The sequence below is a fragment of the Gobius niger genome (genome assembly GCF_951799975.1).
Source record: "Gobius niger genome assembly, chromosome: 12".
Taxonomy (NCBI): Eukaryota; Metazoa; Chordata; class Actinopteri; order Gobiiformes; family Gobiidae; genus Gobius; species Gobius niger.
The window spans coordinates 6481867-6503741 of record NC_136863.1 but is presented as its reverse complement, the minus strand read 5'-3'; the positions used below and the strand labels follow the sequence as shown (position 1 = coordinate 6503741).

At 40.8% G+C, this 21875-nt stretch overlaps 1 protein-coding gene across 1 annotated transcript in view; it reads right to left on the bottom strand.

Annotated features, from left to right (window-relative positions):
• The window catches only part of plxnb2b (plexin b2b), a 307007-nt gene that overhangs the window by 233497 nt on the left and 51635 nt on the right, over positions 1-21875 (bottom strand). The window contains exon 2 of the mRNA XM_079567075.1: positions 7903-7971. The gene's annotated coding sequence lies outside the window, so the exon portion shown is untranslated. The remainder of the gene's footprint in view (positions 1-7902; positions 7972-21875) is intronic.

The following is a 21875-nucleotide window of genomic DNA, read 5'->3' as shown; positions in this document are numbered from 1 at the left end:
GCTCGCTCTTCACTCCATTTCATCCTGTGCTGTCAAACAAAGCCTACAGCCACAAATCCTAATACAAAATAGAAAAGCACTAATACAAGCATAACAAGATTGATCTGATTTACACATGAATCTAGTTTTACATGCACTAATCTTTTTTCACCACAACTACGACTGCTGCAGCACTACTACTACTACTTCTGCATGGTAAAGCGCATTTCCTTTTTTCATTGTGTGTCTTTTTTTATTCCCAATTGGGTCGCTTTTTTCACGCTGAGTCTTTATTTGATTTTTTCATTTATAAATTTGTGTGTTTGTAAAGTACAAAGGAAGGGGATCGACACACATTACAAATATCTGATTTGTTTTACCTTGAAGATTGTGATTTCGCGCACGGCGTATCCGTATCACACTTTACAAATATAATTTATTTTACTCCATATTGATCGATGTCAAACAAATATTACTTTTAACAATAGTGCATGGACCTAGAGCAATGAAGAACCACCTTGAGATGACGATGAAATAAAAAGGAGGAGCAGTAATGTATGCAGGACAGTTAGCAAGTAGACTAGTCCGGGACACCTTTCAACATTCGCTAGCCAGCTCAATGTATTTTTCCTATTGCAGCTAGCATTTAGCCATCAAACATAGCATATTATGAATTGATCCAGATGTTTTCAGCTGTTAACTCAGCGACCACATGTAGGTGAGGTCAAAGCCTCGTTAGAAATCAGTAATCAATGTACAGATCTTGTAAGATATTGCTTTAGATTACAATTAGCATATACAAGTGTCCTTTGAGCTAAATGCTAAATCATTTTCAGTCAAGTTTCTGCTTTTTGTTTTGTTGGACACACATCAAATGGCCACTAAACATCATCTTATAATGCATTGTTAATAATGAAGCACGTAGCCTTTTCAAACAGGTCCGGTAAACAAAAGTACGCATTTGTAGCAACATGCTAGCTGGCTAAAGGCGCTTCAGGTATGTCTATGCTAGCGTATGAACTTAAACGAGACAGACTTTGAGATCCTATAAATAAAAAAACAGAAGCAGCATTTGATCCTTATGTGTGTGGACCGTTAGCAAGTCGGCTAGCCTGAGAACATTTTCAGCGCTCGCTAGCCTGCTCACTTAGCCATCAAACATAGCAAATTATGAACGATCCAGATGTTTTCAGCTGTTGTAAACCCATCTATCACATTTAGGCGATATCAAAGCATAGTTAGAAATCATTAATGAATATATAGTGTCCTCTGAGCTAACTGCTAAATCATTTTCAGTCAAGTTCCTGCTTTTTGTGGGGTCGGCTTAACATTGAATGTCCACTAAACATCATCTTATAATGTGTTAAATGATGAAGAAGGCGCATCAAATATAAAAATGGCATTTCAAACAGGTCCTGTAAACAGAAGCATGCATTTGTATCAACATGCTAGCTAGCTAAAGGCATTTCAGGTATGTCTATGCTTGAGACAACATTTCAATTTAAGCTATGAACTGATTCTGATGTACATTATTGAGATTGGATGTAGTACAGCACAGCATTAAATCAGAGCATGTTAAATATTAAGGTCAAGAGGAGATGCTATTGTATCTATTAAAAGTACAATGTCATACACGGTATTTCTCCGGTATTTGTGCCCAGATTGCAGCACAGAGTCGCTCCTGGTTCCCCCTCTCCCCCCCCTCTTCTCTCCCTTTCACTGCTGCTGCCCACAGTGATTATAACCCTCCAGACTCTCCCTCCACATGTGACCTCACGCTGCGCTCAAGAGCCGCGCGGCAGGACATCGTCGTCACCTCCTGATCCCTGTCGCCATGGTGACAATCAGTACTTACCCCACCATCCTAATACACCCCCCTTTCCTCCGCTCCAACACATGTACACAGAAACCCTGAAACCGGAGATATGCAATTGTAATCAGAAAACGCTCAGACCTCTGACCTCACAGGACAAAGTGATGTGAATAGATGATAATGAGTATAAACAACACCAAACCCCCCAAAAAAAGGCTTTCCAAATGAATCAAAACGATGCTACGTCTGAAGTTTTCCTTGGCATGACACATCCAACAATTTTACCAACCTCCAAAAGGCATGCAGAGAAACGCTAAGATTTCTGGGATTCTGGCACATTCCATAACAAGAAGCATATGGAGATTTCAAAATGTAAAATACTGGAGTTACCGTTCATATAAAGCATGTGGACGCTACAGTGGGTCATGTTTATTTGCCAGTATTAACCTGGCAGCAAACTAAGTAGTTCCAAAGCTTTTTCATCCACTTTTCCATATTTATTGTTGTTGTGGATAATGTTATATAGTCTATGGACAATGTTTGTTTGCACAAATCTATAATACAGCTCTTGCTAGGACATAGCATAGTAATCAACTGGAACTAATGTCCAACTCTGGCAGCCATGTTGTAATTACTCTGCTACTTCGGCAACTGGTCACTGGTACATTTTCAATCTCCGACTAGGAAAAATCCCTTGGAACGTCGCTCGAAGAGGTAATTACAACATGTGACCTGGGAGGTGATCAGAGTGGTCCGAGTTCAGATACGAGATGAAGACGGCAACGGAGAAGTGCAGCTAATGATAAAACTTTAACAGAACCACTGCATCAATGAAGTGAAAGTTACTGTTGGTCAGGCTTCAATATAACCTTATGCAGAATGTTTTGAATTGTATCTGCTGTGGAGAAACATTTATATCACGTTAGCGTCTTAACTGTTGTTGCATTAGCCGTTTTCTTTATATACAACTTTATTCGCTGGAACGCTCATTATGGAAAAATGAGAGAAATTACAGATGCCAGTTGCCTAGAATGCAACATAATAGACTAGCTCTTCGGTCGCACTCATGTACTGGAGTCAATTACTTTTGCGATTTTCTTCTCATTTACTTTGATGATTTGACTTTATGCGCGCCCATGTTTGACAATATTACCAGCCATCCAGTCATTTACTTCTGCTTAGTCCGGGGCCGGGTCACGGAGCCAGCAGTGTGAGCAGAGATGCACAGACTTCCCTCTCACGCGCACTTCCTCCAGCTGCTCTGGGGGGGATCCCGAGGCAGGACCAGGCCAGCTCAGAGACCTGGTTCCCCTGGGGTGTCCTCGGTCTTCCTGGGGGCCTCCTTCCAACGGGACATGCCGGGAACACCTCCCGAGGGAGGCGACCAGGAGACATCCGAAACAGACGCTTGAGCCACCTTAGCACACGATATTATCTTGGAATTAATCATTTAGCATTTGCTCTACAGAGTCAGCATTTTTACTATTTGGTCCACTGTACACAATGATACTGCAATTCTGCATATAACAGAGCACAGTGAAAATATTGTCTGACAAGATGAACTTCCCTGTGTTATTTGGACTACAGGAGTCGGTGAAATTTTACATTTATTCTCCCCTACTTACATTTCTTTGAATTACAATTTGGCAATTAGGACAATCGCAAGATGGCCGCCGCATTTTCCAAGGCAACGGGTTGAATGTCCAAACCAGAGTTTTTTTACAGCTCAGTGTTTGCGTGTGCCTCCTAACAAGGTGGATTTCCATGGTAACGTTCAATGTAAAACATTTTATACTGAAGTCTATAGGACGCATAACATAATCACTGGGTTGAGACTTTTATTTAAGCAAAGGTTGGGCATAAATTACAAGCCTTTGCATTAGGATGGTTGCAACAATGATAGTTATTAGTACAGAGCTGCAGAAAGAAAATTACACACGTAGGGCTTGGCGAAGTGTTGAGGATATTGCAGAGAGAAATGATCACTGGAAATGCTTACACCTCACCGAAAACTGACAAGACATGGCTCTATGTGCGGCCATGTGGGGCTCGGGGTGTTATAGCACAATCTTCCTGAGAAGCTGCATCTGGACTAAGCCTGTAAATGACCACAAAATCCTTCAATCCAGCTCTTTCCTTGTGGTGACAATCTCGTTCGGCGCATTCTAGCAATGAAACCGCTATAATGACACCTTGTTATATGCCATTCATGCGTCTTAAAGGGGCTATACGGAGTCTAAAAATGTTAAAACATGTTCCAGCAATGTCCTACCTAATGTGTAGAATGAGCTCGGACCTATTCACAACAACTGCCTCTAAAATCCTGCACTGTCACTCAAAAAAGGTGTTAATTCGGGTCCGAAGTGTCGTCATGCACGAGCTTTATAGAGAAGGTGCAGTTACACGTATGACCTGAGGTGGCAGTAGTGAGCATAAAATGGCAAACTTGCATCTAGCCCCTTTAAGAGTCACCAGAATTTAAATAGACCTCCGGCATGAATGTTTAGTCTTACATTCAAACTACAAGAGCAAGAACAACCCAGTCCAGTCAGCAATACTTGAACAAAAATCTACTTCCATGAGCTTAATATAGAAGGTGCAGTTACACGTATGACCTGAGGTGGCAGTAGTGAGCATAAAATGGCAAACTTGCATCTAGCTCCTTTAAATTGTTTGCATGTTGTGGCCCTAAACGTTTTACGCAGTGAAAACAGGCACAGTTTTTGCAAATACTTATTGTTGTCTTGGGAAACGTGAGCGATCGAGCATCACATACTGGGAAACAACACTCGAAATTGTACGAAGTGGAGGGAAAAAAACAAGAATTTCCCAAACAGAAAGAGAAAGAATAAAATCTTTAAAAAAGGTGATACAATTCAAGAATATTTCCCAATCCTTGCAATCTCTCAGCTGAGCCTCCAACTGGCAACACAATCCCTCAAAATCCTACCTACCAGCTTTCTCTTAAAGCGACACACTGTTTCTCCATTTCTTACTTTGGGTAAAATAAACAAAACAAAAAAAAGTAAGCCCGGAGAAAGGCGCTCTGCTGCTTTTACACTAGTTGCTTATTAGAATAGACCAGTCAATGTTGCATCACTAATTTCACCAGAGGCGCCCCGTGTCACAAATTGGGTGAAGGTAAGGTTGCTCGCAGCTTCGAGGAAAAAAAAAAAGGATCCTCTGAGACTTTGAAACGCAATTGAAAAACACATTTGTGAAAACAGGCTAATACAATTCAAGAGTATTGGAAAGGACTGGATAGCTTTGGGTTTTCAGTTTCTTACTTTCTGATAAAATAAACAACCAAAACACAGACTTGGAGATTTCATTTAACTGCGGTCGCGCTGCCAAAGCACCATTCACTGTTCTTCATCCCAGTCCAAAAGCTTCTGGAAAAAAGCTGTGAAAATAGCAGCAAAACTGAGACGAAAACAATGATGGAAATGTGACGAAAAAGTGAGAAAAAATTGACAAATAAGTGATGAAAAATTGATGGAAAAAGTGGCAAAAATGTTACAAAAAAATGACAAATGTGACAAAATGTGGCCAAAAAATTATTACAAAAATGTGACAAAAATGTGATAAAAATTCGACAAAACAAATACAAAATGTGACAAAAAAATTGACGAAAAAATGACAAAAATGTGACAAAAAATGACAAAAAAGTTACTAAAATGAGCTGAATACCCAACAAAAAAATGATGGAAAAACAATCTGATGACGTGAGGAAAAAGATCCTCTCGGTTCAGGCGGGAGTTAAGCGGTTATAGGGACTATACAGAGTTTAAAAATGTTAAAAGTAAGTATTTTCATCCTTCATGTCCTAATGTGTAGAATGAGCCCAGACCTGTTCACCACAACTGCCTCTAAAATCCTGCACTGCCACTCAAAAAGGTGTTAATTCGGGTCCGAATGATGATGAAAGTGTCATCATGCACAAGCTTAATATAGAAGCTGCAGCTACGCATATGACCTGAGATGGCAGTAGTGAGCATAAAATGTTTAACTTGCATCTAGCCCCTTTAAGGACGCCCTGCGCGATTTGTGTGAGTGCGGCGGATTGGCTGAACGACCTACAGGTGATGAACTGTTGCATTTGTATTAGCGGGAAAAAAATATATAATAATAATATTTTTTATACGTAGCTCTTGAGATAAAGCTACTGATTGCTGAAAGGAGAAGCAAAGTTTAGAAGCCTCTATGTCCTTTGCCTTGGGCTGGTTGTTGCAGAAAAGTTTAAAACTCTCACTTTAAAACTTCTTCAGGAGCAGATCTCACATACGGAGCTCGAAGCAAACTTGTTTTATTTCATGCCGCTGCGACGATTGTTTCTGCTCCCTTCACATTTCACCTGCTACTGGCTCATGCTTTGGTCTGACATAAATAAACTGTGCCCTGTGTGATGATGTCATCAGGCCGCACGCTTGGTTTGCTTGGGCAGGTGTGAGGGCTGGCCAGCAGGGGGCAGGTGAGCCAGGGATGTCTCTAATAGAGGGTGAGTTTAGGAATGTGACCATATTTTGACTCTTTTTAAAAAAAAATATATATATATATTTTGCATAGTTGTTTTATTTAAATATAGATAGATCAAATCTGGATTTTTTTAAGGCAACCAATGATCATTTGAATCATCGTGATTTCAATGATGACTAAAACAATTGTGATTATTTTTTCTTTAACCAAGCAGCCCTACCAGGTAAAGCAAAGAATTATCTATTTTCGAATATCGTCGACTGGACAGGGTGTAAAGTGCAGTAGGTCGGATTATGACAGTGCTGACCTCTCCTCTTAAAGGGACTATACAGAGTTTAAAAATGTAAAAAAAAATATGTATTTTACTCCCCCTACATGTTCCAGCCATGTCCTAATGTGTAGAATGAGCCCAGACCTGTTCACCACAACTGCCTCTGAAATCCTGCACGAGCTTTATAGAGAAGGTGCAGTTACATGTATAGCCTGGGGTGGCAGTAGTGAGTATAAAATGGCAAACTTGCATTTAGCCCCTTTAAGAGTCACCAGAGTTTAAATAGACCTCCAGCATGAATGTTTAGTCTTACATTCAAACTGCAAGAGCAAGAACAACCCAGTCCAGTCAGCGATACTTGAACAAAAATATACTTCCATACTCCAAAATGACTGAATGAAGGGAAAGGAATCGTATTTGTGCAGCGCTTTTCACATGAGTCATCCAAAGCGCTTCACTCACAAGTGAAGAGGATTTTCATTCACTCCATAGCTGAAAGCGGTGGTGGTATGCCAAGTTTGTTGCCACAGTTTGCCCTGGACATTACCCGAACATATCATCCGACCAACACCTACCACTCACTCACTCTAGGAGTGCGGATATCGAAGCAGTAGCTTGCTAACGGCTTCCCACATTTGCTTCATGAGTCACACTTGAATATACTTTCTTTTTGCTCTGAATATTTTGAACACAGCCTGCAATAATTTTGGCAAAGAACAAACAAGTTGTTTTCATTAAAAGCGTTGAAATAACCTCTGAAGTCCACCTAAGCCGCACATGCCATCGAAGTAGCTCTATGCCTTTTTTCTTGCTTGAAAGTAGCTCACGGAGTAACAAAGGTTGGAGCCCCCTGCTCGAGGGCGTCTCCCAGCCCCACCCTCCTCAGCATCCGAGATCTGCTGTGATCGAGCATTCACACAGCGCTACGGCCTTTAAAAATGTTGCTGAGGACTCTCAACCCCCCTTTAGGTCTGTGCTGTGTAACACCTGTATATGAAGAAAGCGGTATCCGAGTTTGGGTTTACCAAAGAGAAGCTCAGCCTCCGCATTTGACAAGAAAAAAAAAAATTAAAAAAAAATCCGCTCAACACTTTAATTCACTCCCCATTTCCGAAAACTACTGCGGGTCTTCGAGGCTGCAACCCATTTACGCTCACAGTCAATCATAATGGGCCATTTAAATTCACAGATTCTCCGAACACATTGATGACTTTGCAAAAAAAAGGCGGAAGAAGGAAAAAACATCCAACTACATGCAGTTTCACCCACAGCTCCCTCGCTGGACACGCCATACACGCTTCCATAATATCAGCGTGGTGGTATAAACTGAAGAAAGAAAAGAAAAATGGAGCAATTACCCTACCTTAATGATGTATGTGTGATCCCAATATCCACTTTAAGGCACCATCCATTGATCAGAGTGGGATGTCGCCTAGAAAACAGAGGGGGAAAAACAAGGTTGAAGATTAAATACATTTTTCACGTACAATCCAACGAGCAGATTCAGTTTCCTCCCCTGGCGCGGTTTTTTCGGGGGAATTACTTAAGTAAAAGTGTTGAATTACTTTCCAGGACAGACGTGGGCCTGTTAAATCCTTTAAATACAATGTTTTCTCCATAAGGTGTAAGCTCAGGACAAGGCAGGATGGTCGGGATGGTTTGTGCGGCAGACTCCCTGTCAGTCTTTGATCCATTGGCCCATTACTCCGACTTGTCTGTAGTGAGCTCTGAGCAGTTGTAAGAGGTTTAGCGCGGGGAGACTTTGTGTGGAAGACAAGGGTAAACCACAGTGACTGCTTCAGGGAAACGTATACATGGCTCCGTTCACACAGCGAAATGAAAGCGAGACGATGCAGGGCAACAGGGAAACTTTTAAAATTCAGAGAGGAAAAAATGTATTGCAAGTTTTTTGTCATTTTATGTTGTCATATGAAAATAAGGCTTGCCCGTAACTTCCTTTATTTTCGGCGACTAAATGTGAATAATGATTGAGCCAGGTTTAAGAGAGTCATAAGAGGTCATAAGTAATACTGCAGGTATCGTAGCATGTTGCAGTTTTTTACTCATTAATTGTCCGTGAGAGTAAACACTACACTGACGTACATCCAATTACACAATGAAGATCTTTTTTTTTCAGTCAAACTTGGCTGTAAATACTGTTTTAGTGGCGCTAGACCTCAGTTAGCTTTGCCCGTTAGCCTGTTAGCTTCTTCTTCATGATTCCATTAGTGTGTATTGGTGACTCCGACCCGGTGAAAGTAAAGTTGCAATTGTGGTTTTCTGGCCAGAGACACCAGGGGGAGATGAAAGACCCTCCAATCATCCCTTTAACACTTGTATTACCCCCAGAGGGACTACGGAAAGGATTTATTAAAGGGGGGTATTATGCAAAATTGACTTTTTCGAGCTTTACATCATCTTATTATGTCATTCCCTCATTAACAACATGCCTGAAGTGTTGCCTTGGCACATTCACGTATTTTTGAGTAATCTGTAAAAACTCTGATGGCAGCCATTTTATGGACAGGTTTGCCTGAGTCCTCCTAGGAACGCCCCCACCTCCTGGAGACGCCTCCGAGCTTTCGTCACCAGCCGAGTAACCAACCACTGCCCCTCAGCAGAACCCCCTCCCCACTGATGCCACAGACAGCGTGTGGAGGGGGCGTGTCGGAAAGGGTCAGAGGTTCTTAAAGAGACAGAGGCCTATTTCAAGACATTCACTACAGCCATTTTGAGAGAGCAGTTTTATAGAAGGCAGTTTTTCTAATTTACTGCATTTAGAGACCAACAGAAGGTTTTGTCATCATTGTAGCGTGCTATAGACTGGTGCTATGTGATTGAAAAAAGCACAATACCCCCTCTTTAAGGTAAACACGTTACATAGTACTGCTTTAACCTTTTAACCCCCGTCTTAATCAAGCACATTTTCTCCAGGTCGACTTTACCCAGGTGTAAAAGCTTCTTGAAAAAAAACAAAAATATGACAAAAAAGTGATTACAATGCAGCAACAATGCAACGAAAAATCTAAAATCTGGTTTGTAGGTCGTATAGGCGTTACACTGTAAGCTCCAGTCGAGAAGCTTTTAGATTTGGGTAGAATTGAACCAGAAAAAATATGCTTGGTTAAGGCGGGGTTCATGAGATTGAGTTCAAAGTTCAATGAATCAGGCTAGGAATTAGACATTGAGAAATTGGACGTGCAAGTGTAAATGTCGTCGCCACAGTGTGAGAAAATGGGCCTGGAAGCTAAACATTTTCCTATATAAATGAAGAAATTACGACACAGAGCAGTAATTAAACATATTATTGTGAAGAAAATTAGCCAGCTGTTTGTTTCCAAGTGAAAGTTTGCATATTACTAGAACAAATCTGTCCTAAATCTGAAAAGGAAAAAGGAGGTGATCAAAACCCAGATCGATATTCAAACTGGGATGTATAGTGCTTTTGTTTTAAAGTGTACTGAGTGAACATATACCACATCACCAAGACAAATCAAGCTGCATCTAATGACGTGGGCGAGAGAGAATGATCGGCGCGGCAGACTTCTTCCAGCTAAAAAGACTAAGAGGATTTTTTTTTCTTCTTCTTCTTCATCATCATTGGGGAGTTCAGGGAGGGGTCACAGGAGCAGGAAGACAAATAGCTCACACTTGAATCCAATCTCGAACGGCTCCGCGGTGACAGTGAGGAGAATTATCGCGCGCCGTATGTGCAAATCCAACAGTCTGTTTCACCGCTGTGTCACTGAAATAGCTTCATTACGCTACTCATGGCTAAGAGCACAAGCGATGGAGATCTGTGCGGATGGGAATGATGGAAGGTCTGGCGCATTGGATCTTAATGGAATAATGAAGAAATTATAACCACTTCTTGGGCAACTGCTACTGCGGCTAGTTTGGCAATGCAAAAATGGTCAAAGGATAGATATTAACCTCTTAACTCCCGCCTGAACCGAGAGGATCTTCTTCCTCACGTCATCAGATTTTTTTCCCATAATTTTTTTGTTGGGTATTCAACTCATTTTTGTAACTCAATTTTTTTTGGTCATTTTTTGTCACATTTTTGTCATTTTTTTTGTCATTTTTTCATCTATTTTTTGTCAATTTAAGGTCACATTTTAATAACATTTTTGTCACATTTTTGTCATTTTTTTTGTCATTTTTTTGTCATTTCTTTTGTATTTTTTGTGACATTTTTGCCACTTTTTCATCCATTTTTCGTCACTTTTTTGTCAAACTTTTCTCACTTTTTTGTCACATTTTCATCATTGTTTTCGTCTCAGTTTTGTCACTGTTTTCACACCTTTTTTTCCAGAAGCTTTTGGATTGGGGTAAAGCCAAACTGGAGAAAATGTGCTCGGTTCAGGTGGGAGTTAAGATACAGACGGCATCTTTGTAATTGCCCATATATGGTCATGTTCAAAGCAGCCAGAGGGGAAATATATTTTTCAACTAAATAAAGATACAGAGAGACGGAGAGGAGCTAAGTGGTTCAACAGCCCAAGAATACTTAAAAAATTGACAATGCTAACGTTCAGGCTAACGCTAGCAATGAGTTTTCGCTTCTACTGAACAATTTGCTGTGAAAACACATCCATATGGACCCAATTTTGGCTTGACGTTATTACCGTGTGATAAATATGTTCATAGTACAACAGAAAATGGCTTAAAATTGTGAAAAATGTTGATTCCCAACATAGGTTTTCTTCCCCTCGGCTAGGCCACGCCCCCTTGTATGACATGTTGCCGTCTCTATGATCCCTGTGAATACATAATCAATGTAAACCAATGATGGAAGTTCATGAGAAGAAGTAAGTTTTTGTTTACTTTATGAGGTGCTTATCAAAAAAATGTTAGTACTGTATATTTCTCATGTAGGACTCTAAAAGTAGACTTAAAGGTGCACTATGCAACTTTTTAGGTTAAAAAAGTAGTCCATATTAGTGCGGATTTGACCTTTTAGTGACCCAGGGGCTGTATGGGTGGTTCGCTTGGTGCCTCCACTTTCCATCCTGGTGGCTCCTATGATGCTTTAGGATCCATTTTCCTGGTAGGTTTTCAGAATGTAGTGCATAAGTAAATATGGATATGATTCAATCAGCAGGGAAAACCTAAAAAAATTATCCTTGAGCGTCCTACAGGACATCGGGATCATCTGCTGGGTCACTGAAAGGCTAAACACATATCAATATCAGCTTTTACATTAAAAGTTTCACAGCGCCCCTTTAAAATAGGTCTAAACTCTATACAAAAGAGACCTATTAAACCTAAGATCCACTTGAAATGCGTTCTAATGGTCTGGAAATAAGACGACTAAATCAGGATCAAGACTAAAATAGCCGTAAAGAGGAGCCAAACCTAAACCTGTCCAACCTGAGACACGCTGCACCTCTCAAAAAGCCCATCCGAAGCTGCACAACCCATTTGCTGCCGTCTTAACTCGTTTCTAGCTCTCATAACACCTCTCACAAATCCCGATACTTCACTAAACCACTTCAACACAGTATGTTCCTTTAAATCACGATCAAAACAAGCCTTGATTTGAAGTAAATTAACAAAATCATGGACATTGCCGTGTGATTTTGTCTTGCAAAAAAAAAAAAACTCGAGACTTGAACAGATTGTGGCCATATTGTCAGCCAAAACGGTGATAATAATTTGGGAAATATCGTGCTAGTCTGAGAGTTATATTTTAGTACATTTTACACCGTCCAAACTGTCTCTATACATAATCGCTTCACTGTTTTCCCATTTTCCTCCTTTGCATACCCGGTGCAGACTGCGACCTGAGCCGCTTTAAACAAGCGCTAATGTATTTTTGATGATGTTCACCTAACTGCTGGCATTTCACAGTAAAACGCCTCTTACAGCATGAGTCAGTGGAGACAGCCAGTAATTGATATGGATTTTAATTTGTGGGAGCCATCCTCTTAACATGCATTAGAGCGGCCCGCGGAAGCCGTCACTGGCCTTTCCCGCGGCAATCACGGGGCTTTTAGGTCCAACGGAGAAATTATTGCACATTTTCCGCTCCGTATGGGAATTTCAGACACACCGGGTGATCCGACAGGTCAACTGTGGATTCAATCAATGCCGGGTACAGAGAGAGAGACACTGACGTGGGAGGAAACGCCCTGCAGATGTGTGTACATGTGCAAGTTGACTGCTGTGTGCCGTCTTGACTTAAAGGGACTATACAGAGTTTAAAAATAGTATTAAAGTATTTTCCTCCCCCTTCATGCTTCAACATTGTCCTAAGGTGTAGAATGAGAACAGACCTATTCACCACAACTGCCTCTAAAATCCTGCACTGTCACTCAAAAAGGTGTTAATTCGGGTCCGAAGTGCCGTCATGCACGCGCTTAATATAGAAGCTGCAGTTGCACATATGACCTGAGGTGGCAGTAGTGAGTATGAAATGGCTAACTTGCATCTAGCCCCTTTAATCATGCAAAATCAACATACAAAACATATGAAGTAGTATTTCTCTTCATTCAAACACCGTAATCCGGTTCACCTTTATAGTTCCTTTTGCTACTGATGAAGTGCTTCAATCTGTACTTTCTTGGATATATTAAAGGGACTAGATGCAAGTTCGTCATTTTATACTCACTACTGCCACCTCAGGCCTTATGTGTAACTGCACCTTCTATATTAAAGGGCCTATATCATGCAAAATCGACTTTTTGGAGCTTTTAGCCATGTTGTTATGCTATTTCCTTATCAAAACCCCCCCCCAGAGTGATTTTAGGCTTCATTCATGCAGTTCTCAGTCATCCTCCTGAGTCCTGCTGGAAAACCACTGAGTTGTGACACTGACGTTTTTTTTACGTCATAGTGTCAAACAGGAAGAGCACAACGTCTGTAATGTAATGCCTTACGGCCTGATTTTAATTTATAAAACAGCTTTAAAAAAAAAGAGAAAAAAAAGGAAGCAATTCCAGGTCAGGGCTGAAAACAAACATTATATTTACAGTTTATGGTCTGAGCTCAGGTAAGAACAGATCTCAGTGTGTAAAAACGGTGGCCTGTTCCTTTAAGTAGTTATTCAGTGTTAGCCACACTTATCTAATGAAGTGTGCATGATGAATTTAGTGTTAACTCATCATTTATTAAGGCCAAATGAGGTGAAGCTACTATTAAGTGTTACCGAGAGGGGCGATCGTGAACAGAATCAGAACAAGAAAGGTAAGGATAATGACGTACGCTGAAGTGTGAGCTGGCGTTTAGAGCGTGAAAGACGTAGACTATTATGGGGCGGCACGGCAGCACAGCGGTTAACGCTCTGGGTCCGATTCCCACCAGGATGGGGTCTTTCTGTGTGGAGTTTGCATGTTCTCCCAGCGTCTGCGTAGATTTACCCTGCCAAATTACCCTGCCACTAAAACATGTACAATAGGTGACTCCTCCAGCCAGGTGTTTCTGACCACCAGCCTGGCTCCACATCATGAAGATGGGTCCCCGAGCGCCGGCCCACGCTGGCCGCTCACTGCTCCTACAGGTCGCCCCATGCAGAGAATGAATTTCCCTACGGGGATTAATAAAGCATACCTCAACCTTAACCTTAAAGGGACTATAGGGAGTTTAAAAATGTTCAAATTATGTATTTTCCTCCCCCTACATGTTCCAGCCATGTCCTAATGTGTAGAATGAACCTGTTCACCACAACTGTCTCTAAAATCCTGCACTATCACTCAAAAAGGTGTCACTTCGGGTCAAAAGTGCCGTCATGCACGAGCTTAATAGAGAAGGTGCAGTTACATGTATGGCCTGAGGTGGCAGTAGTGAGTATAAAATGGCCAACTTGCTTCCAGCCCCTTTAATGAAACAAAACCCCATTCCAGGATCATATACATGGAACAAAGCTTAATAAAGTTGATTTTGCACGATACTGTCATAGTTTCATTCAAATGTTTCACAAATAAACTTTAAATATAACAAACTTAACTCCAGTTTGCTTGGGATTAGCATGACTGGATAACTAACGCACTATTACTTCTATTACTGCGAGTCCAGCAAGCACAATGATAAGGTTTATTATTAGCACCGCCATTGCCCCACTATAGGCACAAGTCCGCTCGGAGCAGTTTGTGTTGGTGATTACTCCGAGAGAAAATGAGTTTGATGAGGAGCCACTCGTCTGGAAAACCCTTTCGACGCTTAACAATTCGCCCTCGTTCAGCCAAAGAGGGAGAAGATTGGTCTGCCTCCGTCACGCCGCACAACGGACAATTTCAAAACTATTGTGTGTTTGGCGTTTTAGAACCTCAGAGGAATCATTTTGTCTTTTGTTGAATATCATCAGATGTCCAGGTGCCAAACCGCTCGCGCTTAGCTGGAAATTGCCGTTGTATTTGAAATGCAACAATTGTCAACAATGCATCCCTTTGTCCCGAACTTGAAACCACAAGCAACATGGAAACACTGAAAGGCACTGCTGATGTGGCTAAACCTATCGCTCTATAATGCACCACGGCATTTCTCTAAATATTGCTGTGATTAACTACAGAAAATGACTTTTGTTGCATTTGGCGTTGTTTTGATACTCTAGTCTTGCATTTTCAGTTCACCTCCCTCTTCTGCAGTCAAATTGCCCGCCCACGCTCTGGTGAACGTCACAAAGTCATTTCTTATGTTCTTCAGTGTTTTAAGGTTCAGACACCTTCACAAACTTCCGCGGCCAAACACAAAAGTTTAGCGCTGCAGCCCTGGCGGGGTTTGTAGGAAATAAAATTAGACTGTGCACTCTGCTGATCTTAGTATAAGCGCATTTAATAATAATAATAACTAAGGACATTTACTAGACACATGTTACACCTCAGGATCAAGCTCTAGATCAGGGGTGTCAAACTCATTTTGGGTCGAAATTCAGCTCCCATGGTGGGTCAGGGGCCGCATGTAATAGAGAAAATGTCTTCAGAAAATGAATAATAATAAGCTGTAATTTAATCAAAGCCCCAACTTGACTGTAGCTTCAATAATAACAATGGCTTACACTTGTATTGCGCTTTACAAGCCTGTAGCACAAGTTCCTCAAAGTACCACATAGTCATTATTCATTCACTCCACACTCAACCTCCTAGTGGTTCCCAGAGTCAATAATAAACACGGTGAGCCTGCGCTTCAGTTTCATGCAGCTAAAATCAGATGTGAGACAGGCCTCAACTCTGACAATGTTCAAATCCAGGCTGAAAAGGGTTCTATTTGTCCATGCATACGACTGAAAGATTGTATCCGCTCTCTTGCCTTTTACTGTAATTAATTAATTTTATGTTGACGTTTTTATTGATTTTCTCTGTTTTCCTGTAATGTTGTGCAACTGTGAAGCACTTAGAATTGCCTTGTGTATCAATTGTGCTCTACAAATAAACTTGCCTTGCCTTCATTTACCACATGGCTATATAATGTGTTGTTCATATCCTGAGCTCTTATTATATCAGTGCCCTCTGCTGGACACGTGTGGAACTCTTTCCTTTTTTTAAAAATCTAATGCCCCCTAGTGGCGAGAATGAGCATTCTGGTTATTCTTTAACAATTCATAACTCTGCACAGGAATGGGCTAGAGACTTACTTTTTTTTTTACATACTGTACCCTGGAATTGATGCTCTACAGGGCAGGGGCCGGATTAAATCATCTCACGGGTTTGACAGCCCTGCTCTAGATAGATAAACGTAAGCACAGCCGCAACAGAGAAAGCATTTTTATAGAGTTAATCATGATTTTCCAAATATTTGCTATAATAATATTACAGCCTACTTAAAAATAGGCTGTACATTACTTATCTGTACACTTTTAAGCTTTCAGGAGTTTTCATTAGGCCAAGTATTTTAGAAATTACACACTTATTACACAATTAACGTTTTGTGAGCTAATAATGAATGTGATGGTAATCATTGATACAGGTTCAGGACATCAGTGAAGGGTCTTTCATTCATCACAGTTTCTGAACATTACGTGCTCCATGTGAGGCTTTACGTCGCTCTGGCAGAGACTGAGAGAAAAGGCCACAGTCTTCAACTCCTCACTTTACACTTGTCACTTTTAAACGCCGGTTATGATGTTCGCTTTGCAAAGCCATGGCTGTAACTTCTTAGCGCATGATTAGCTGAACAAAGAAGTTTCACCCCTCACGTTCTGACAGTCTCCTGTTTCAGAAGCTGCCGCTCTCTCAGTCTGCCGGCCTTTATGTCTGCAGAAGTGTCGCATCTGCATTTCCCCGGCCCGCCGTTCTCCACCGCCACGCTTCATCAACCTGTTTAATGCAGTGTATTGGTGGGACGCTTTTAATGTAAAGAAGAACTCCTCTGAAAGCATGAGACGCCTGTTCTAGTAGTGAGTGGCACTTTCACAGAATAGGTTTATCTTTATGTTCTGTAGGTTGATTTGTGATTTGAACATATGGAGAGAACTTATAGACCACAACAAGTCAAACAGCAGAGTAACAGGATTATGTGGATGTTCTACAAAGCTGTCTAAGATACATCATCGCTGTCTGGATCGGAAAACACAAATCAAAAATACAGAAACTTGTGAAGGTGGCAATGAAAATACTTAGAAGTGCAGAGACTCCGTCACTCCAAGTGATTTATGAGGGGAAAGTCCTGGCACAGTCCAGGAACATCACCTGTGACCCACAACATGTCCCTCAGACTATGAAGTACTGCACTTCAGAGGCATAAAAAACAAATCGCTTTAAGAACTTCTACGCTCCAACTTCTGTGGCACTTCTGAATTAATAAATAAATTATTTGGAGGACGCCCTTCACAAGCTGAATGAATACTTTTAATAATTTGCCAGAGCTGTCGATCTAATGCTCTCCCTCATGAAGACTTGCAATTCCTTCTCTCACAAACGCGGAAAACATTCTAATCAAATTCAATCTAAAACAAATTGAAAAGATTGTACTGTATAAACCTCTTTCGATGACTCCTCTCGAAGCAAAGCCCCGGCATCTAAACTTTTTCCCATTTGTGTCTGACTTGAAAAGCAAAGAAATCTGCTTGTCATCCTTGTGTTATCTCAGCATTTCCACAGTCACAGTATTCTTATGCAGGCGTGACAGAATACTGATGGCTCCCTTTTTTCTCCCTCTCCCGCTCAGTCCTTTCAATTTTGCTAAACCATCTATTTTCTGGAACCCCCGGAGTCTAAAGCCCTCATGTATTGGTTCTGCCCGGTCTTTCCATGGATGTTATAGAAAGAAAACAGGGGTGCTGCCTCTCTCACTGCGTGGGGGGCGCGCCGTTGGCATTAAGTGAGTGGCTGTCATGCGTTTTGTTAGCATCAACACTTTCCATGGGCCGGGCCGGGGAGAGAGAGAGAGATTGCCTGTCACGGGGAGGAGATAGTTGTCAGGGCTGCGCCGTGGTTTCAAAGGATGAGGACTGGTGGTTTAACTCGGGTTCAGAATATATGGCTAAATGATTCGGGATGTTTGGGGACAAGTCGGCCTGTGACAGTAATGTTTAGAAGCATGAATGTTTGAAGTAAACAGAAGAACATGTTTGCAAAGGTCTAAACTCGAGGGTTAGAAGGATCTATGCAGTAATATTCCTTCCAGACTGAATATTGTTTGCAGCATAGGCGCCGATTTATGTTTTTCTCAGTGGGTGCACAGTCAGGGGAAAAAAAAAAAAGATTCAGAATCGATCTCGCGCTGCCGCCGCTTCTGTATTAATGTAATGAAGCGAGCTGCATGTTAGAAGACGAGGGAATGACGGCTTTTGTGATTTACAGGTTATATCGGTAACACTTTATAATAACTACACCTTATATATAGCCTCAACCTCTTGACTCACGCCTGAACCGAGAGATCTTTCTCCTCACGTCATCAGATTGTTTTTCCATCATTTCATTTTTTTGTTGGGTATTCAACACATTTTTGTAACTTTTTTGTCATTTTTTGGGTCATTTTTTGTCAATTTCTTATCACATTTTTGTCATTTCTTCATCTATTTTTTGTAATTTTCTTGTCAATTTTTTATCACATTTTTGGCATTTTTTGTAATTTTCTTGTCAATTTTTTCTCACATTTTTGTAATTTTTTTGTAATTTTTTTGTGACATTTTAGTCATTTTTTCGTCACATTTTTATCAATTTCTTGTGACATTTTTGTGACATTTTCCTCATTGTTTTTGTCTCAGTTTTGTCGCTATTTTCACACCTTTTTTCCAGAAGCTTTCGGATTGGGGTAAAGCCAAACTGGAGAAAATGTGCTCGGTTCAGGTGGGAGTTAAGGGGTTAATAAATGATGAGTTCATAGTTAATTCATCAATTCATTATTTAATAACTACTTGACAATGACTCAGTGAAGTATGTGAAAAACTATTCATTATGACTGTAGTAGTAAGCAGTTATTAAGAGTTAGTTCTGCTTAAAGGTACACTGCGTAACATTTTGGACTATGTTGCCGGCAAAACAAAACGTGCTCCTGTTGACCAGCTCAACACAGAAAATGCTTTTACTTTCAACGAATGGAATTGGATGAGAAAGTAACTTGTTTAAATCTCAAATTCTCCTGCCTTTATTCACATTTCCATGGAGACGAGCTGGAGACGTACCCACTCCTGGCAAAGTTTACAGTCATATCTTCAGGTGAGCCTCATAAATGTTTGTTTGGACATTTATCAGGTATTTTTCAATAATGAAAATATCGACAATTTTATTTATGGGGTAATGGGGGGGGGGGGGTATGTGTGTGCAGTTGTTTACAATCCTGGAAGTCAGCTCTCTGGGTCATATTTTGCATAACACTCAGCCCTCATCTGGTTTAGCCCCGTGGCTTGGCCTTGAAGGGAAAGTGTTGATGGCGCAGGAGAGATGAGCTTCAACCTCGTCTTTCAGGAGGAAGAGAATTATTTTGCTTGGTCTCAGCATGTTCATCCCTTTTCCTCCCAAAATATAGTTCACCGTTCTACCTGCTTTAAGCACTCAAGGCACTTTGCATTAAGGAACCAGTCACCCATTCACACTCTCATTCATACACCAGTGTACACAGACACTGGAGGCAAGGAGGGTGAAGTGTCTTGCCATCATCGCAGAATTAAGTCTTAATTCATAATTCATTAAGGCTAAATAAGATATAGTTATCATAAAGTGTTACCATTATATCATTTTCTTCCTTTTGTAACTAGGAAACCTTTTCTATATGGGATCGGCGCCTGTGATTTGCAGGGCATTGAAAACATTCAAATGACAATTAATGTTGAATCCCTATCTAAGACTGAAAGTTTTTTTGCAGAACGGGTTGTTTAGACCAGTGGTTCTCAACTGGTGGGTTTTTGAGTGGGTCGCGAGCCGTCCCCAGAATTTGTTTTTTATATTTATGTACAGAAAAAGTATAGAATCACGACTTGAGTTTGTCATTACTGTTGCCATGTTGTTTTCCTCATAATTTCACCTTTTTGGGCTTATTTAATACTTATTCAACAACATTTTGGAGTAAAAGACAACATTTCACATTACATTGTACAAGTCTAAGTCATATTTGGGTCGTGGCTCGTCATCGCAGGGTGAATGTGGATCCCGACGCCTTGCCAAGTGAGAACCACTGATTCAGACAGCGAGAGGTTAATTTATAATGCATTGGTTGTATCAGCGGTGAATGTTTATGCATGCACTGACTCAACGATGTTTTCGTAATTGGCACTGAGGGACTGAGGTATAAATGTTTATATTTACCAAAAACATTACTCACTTTCGCCTGTCTCTAGATGGAGCACTCAGATGTACGGTGACACCTATACCTATAAGTACCTTTAAATATGCAGTTGTTCTCACACTTTTCACCCCAAGTACTATACCATAAAATAAGTGACCGCACAGGCGTACACGGACCACAAGGCATAGATCAAGGTCAAATCAAGCCTAAACCGGGTCTAAAACTGAGTTAAACTGGGTGCAAGCCATGTCTAAACAGGAAAACACCAAACTTAAATGCATTAGGAAAGAAATCATCTTTATTTAAAACGAATAAAATGCACAATTGGATGTGACCCTGAGAACCTTCCAGCCCTAGCAGTGCTACATACCACATTGTGAGAACCGCTGTACTAATTAAATTTCCATGAAGTAGTATAGGGTCCCGCCGGATCAAGGATTAGCATCATGCTTCCACTGAACTGTGTTATTATTGAGTTATTTTTGCAAAGCCCCTTTTTCTTACCTCCAAGCAGAACACGGCACATTTTGTTAGTATGGACATAAAGAGGCCATTCAGAAACCATACAAGAATAGTAAAAGTGCCTCTCACTGTAAACATTGTACAGCCTATAATGCAAGGGCAGCCGCAGTAGCAATTAAGAAATCGCGTTTATTTCGTTGCATTGATAAACAGTTGCTAAAAGAGTCACGCCAGGACACGGATCTGCTTTCCTCTTTACCCCCTTGATTTAAGAGCACGTTTTTCAGATGAAGAAAACATTGCTAAACGCTAAATCATTTTTTAAAACTTAGCGAGCGGGACGAACGGGGACACTTTCTTTGAGCGTGGGCCATTGTAGCAGCTCATCCATATTCTCCGTCTACTGCCCGGAATGCATGATGTAACCGGGCCTATAACTCACCGGCGTTCTGGATTTGCATCGGCCCCGGAGTATACTGTACTTTAGACTTCAGGTTTTTGACTATGAACAAAGAAGAGAGCAATCAATCAGGCAAGAACAGGAAGATAAAAAAGGAAGCAGAAGGAAATTAATCAAACAAAAGGCACTGGAGTAAAGATATATCGCTCAAATATGGACGTGTTAAAGTCGTTCTAATTCTGGGATAAACCTCTCAGAACGGTGATGTTGGCTTTAGCCTCTTCACTCCCACCTGAACGGATCCCATTTTCTCCAGGCTTTACCCTAATCAAAAAGCTTCTTGGGGAAAAAAGCACCAAAACAGCCACAAAAAAATGAGAAGAAAACAAGTATGTAGACGCAGCAAAAATGTGACAAAAATTCAACAAAGATGTTACAAAAATGTGACAAAAACTCAGCAAAAATGTGACAAAAACTCAACCAACAAGTGACAAAAATTCTACAAAAATGTGACAAAAATGAGACAAAAATTCAACAAAGATGTGACAAAAATGTGACAAAAACTCAACCAACAAGTGACTAAAAATTGACCAAAAAAAGGGACAAAAACTGTGAAGAAATGTGAAGAAAAAAAAAACATAAAAAAGGTGACAACACAGCAACAAAGCATGGAGAAAGATTAGTTTTGTGGGTCTTAGCTTTCAAATGAGGTGTTACACAGGCATATAGCCAAAGAGGACAGAATGCATTGGGTTTAGGCGGGTGGAAAGAGGTTAAACGACCTACACCTGACTTTTATTACATTATGTCGG